Genomic DNA, 3195 nt, shown 5'->3' on the forward strand with positions numbered 1-3195 from the left:
GCAGGAAACTGGAAGGAAGGAGGTCCCGACCCGGTCTGGTCCTCGGTCTCGCAGACTCTTTGGCCTTGAGCCAGCGCAATGCTAGCAATGCAGGTGAACCACTCCTCCCCCTCCTTCCTTCGCTCCTGACTCCACTCTGTCGTTTCCTTCTCGCGCTCATCCTGGGAACCTTCCGTTTCTCTTTCTCCTTCTCAATCTCGCTCTATCCTCCACTCTCCCCCCCCTCTCACGGGCCTCCCTTTCATTCAGTTCACTCTCTCCTTCGTCGATGGAAGGAGAGAAGGCGACGTACATATGTTGCATCGCATTCCACGCAGTCTCTCTCTCTCTCTCTCTCTCTCTCTCTCTCTCTCTCTCGCGATCAGCGCCACTATACACTACCATCTCTTGCTCTCTCTCTCTGCCTTCTTTATCGCAATTAAATTTTGCATTTTCAAACGCATGCCATGTGTAAGAAAGCGAAAGACGACAGGCAGAATTCAGGGCAAAAGAGCGTGAAGGGCGAGAGAGTAAAGCCACGGATAAATTCTTCAGAATTACTTTGTCCGCGTGCGGATAGAATGCACTTGAAAACTCGCCTCTCGGGGATGGACGAAGGGAGGGGGGGGGGCGCACAAGGTCTAGCGATATCTTTGCGTATAAGCGTGACATGCGCGCAACAATGTCACGGACGGTATTTCCGTTTCTTCAGAGCCGCTGCGATGCGTAATTCTAATGTCGATACGGAACGAAACGTGGCGGTGGACGATTGGCGACACGCGTCATACAGCAAAGAAATTGACTGACTTGTCAAGAGGGTATGAGAGAGAGAGAGGCCGTGAAAGGTTGTGTCCCGAGGGCGTGAATGCTATTAGAGCCACAATTCCATTTAGCTGCATATTACACGAGAACTCGATAATACTCGTGTATGCATTATCTGTGCATATCTATCTACATTGAATATCTATTAAATATATATTTATTTATTAGAATTGGAAAAATGCCAATTTTTTTCTCAATTATTTTTCGCGTCAACGTTAACTGCTATTTCAGCGTTCGTTCGAAAGCATTTCTCGGTTTCGAAGTGAAATTTTTGTATTTTCTAGATACGCGCACACAGGTAGAAAATCCTCGAGGAGGACTTTTGCTCGCGTGCAACTTTTAACCGCGTGTTCGCCAGCCGAGTTTCCGCTTCTCGAAGGTTCTCTCTGCCTTATTCCGGAAATTCGCCTAGGGCGAACCGGAGCGGCTTTGGTTCGGCTAAATAACTCCGCGTCGAGGTAGAGGCAGGTGGACGTGGTAGATCGAAGAATACCCGGGCGCGCGCGCGCGCACGTGCGTGCGTGCGTGCGTGCATGCAAGCGAACTTGTGCACAGGTATACGATATACGCGGCAGGAGAGCGAAGATCCGCCAAGGAGAGGAAGGTTGCCGTGCACGTAGAACCTCGAGGAAGGTGGCAATGGTGGTTGGTGATGGTACCGATGGTGGTGGCACAAACGGAGAAAGAGGAGAAGGTGGGGCGTGGGTCGTAGACAGTTGAAGGGCCGCGGCCAAGGTGAGGCGAGACGAAGAGATAGGGAGAGAAAGAGAGGGAGGGGTGGGGGAGAGGGGAAGCGGGAGAGGGAAAGAGAGGAGAGAGAAAGAAAGAAGGCCCCCCCCGTCCGTCAGAGAGAACGCTGCTTGCTCGGGGACCCTTCGCTTTGTTCGCTTCGTCTAAGGGACGAGAGAGGACGAGAAGAGAGAATCGAAAGGAACGAGTCCGGGACCATTCGGTTGGTCTTTCTTGATCCGCCGCGCCGTGTTCCGTACGTACCGTGGAATCGTAGACCAGCGAGTCCGGATTCGAATCCGCACTCGGTTTCGAGTCAACCTGCAAGTGCGCATAGAGCGCGCAACGATTGAGAGACTTCAGTTCGTTCAAACGCAGTCGCGACAAAGACGATTCGGGAAGATTTCACCGTCGTGAAACAATAATTGCCCCAGCGAGGTAACCGCAAAATTTAATTCCTTCCCGCTCGTCGAAGAAGGCTCGTTATTTATGACTGATGCTTATAAGACACGTTTGGTCCCCGGGTGTGAGTACAATCATAAATGAATGCTATTCGATGAAGTTGTGTCTCTCCATTCCCACGATACATCACGCGTCCGTGACGTTGCTAAAATCCGCAGCAGTAACAGCGACGGCAGTAGCGGCGGCGGCGGCGGCGGCGGCGGCAGCGGCTCCCCAAAGGCTGCAGGATCAATAGTTACAGGCTTCCACGCGCCTCATGGCTGCATTATAGACGCTCCGTGTAACACCGAGTGCATAGGGCGTCGAATATGTAGGCTGCGCCAACATTTCTAAATTTGTCTTTTCTAAACCCTATATCGATGTTCTTTTCCTTGATACAATCCTTATTTGAATTATTTTCAATTTCCTCGTGTATAGATCGATTAGATTATCGAAAATTACTTTAATGTTACGGATAATTAAACGAATTTTTCTTAAGTCTAATTCTTATTACCACCGTACTTCTTAGAAAGGTCAAAGTAACATGTTTCGACCAAGTTTCGTGGGCCATCTGCTTGTCTTTGCTTTAATGACACCCACGTATGTATCTCAGCTGAGAGAGAGAGAGAGAGAGAGACACTTCTCCTTAGATATCTACTTGAGACTTCAACCAAGTATTCTCGAAAAATTAGAACGGAAATACGAAACTCTTAACGCAAACTCTATCGTATTAAGATGTAAAATATTATACGCCTTGAAGTTACTATATAAAAAATTATATAATGTAAAATATAATAAAAGAGAGAGACGCTATTGTGCATTCTCAATTTTATTTAAAAAAAAAATATACTTATTTCTTTTTTTCTTGTTTTGTTTTTCCTTTTTCTTTTACTAGAGAACGGTATTTTATCAGAAAACTAGATGGCTGTCAAAAGAATCGACCTCCATATTCGATCTCTCTCGGGAAATTCGTACAAACATGGAATTTTCTAGAAACACTGGTTTTTCATATACGAGCCGTCAAACCACACATCGAAGAGGCTACGAAGTTAACATATCGAATGCGTGACTTCCACGCTCGTTCGTCAGCGACAGCAGCGTTTGTTTAGGGCCCGATGGTCTCTTAAGTAGCGGTACCCTTTGGCGTCGTGGATGCGTCCGCACACCGTGGGTAGGTCCCCGACACACACACACACACACACACACACACACACACACACACAC

The 3195-nt window shown here is 48.0% G+C and overlaps 1 protein-coding gene across 1 annotated transcript in view; it reads right to left on the minus strand.

Annotated features, from left to right (window-relative positions):
- The window catches only part of LOC108746898 (RNA-binding protein MEX3B), a 41746-nt gene that overhangs the window by 2184 nt on the left and 36367 nt on the right, over window positions 1–3195 (minus strand). The gene's annotated exons all lie outside the window — the stretch shown is intronic.

The sequence above is a fragment of the Trachymyrmex septentrionalis genome, unplaced genomic scaffold (assembly GCF_001594115.1).
Source record: "Trachymyrmex septentrionalis isolate Tsep2-gDNA-1 unplaced genomic scaffold, Tsep1.0 scaffold19, whole genome shotgun sequence".
NCBI classification, from domain to species: domain Eukaryota; kingdom Metazoa; phylum Arthropoda; class Insecta; order Hymenoptera; family Formicidae; genus Trachymyrmex; species Trachymyrmex septentrionalis.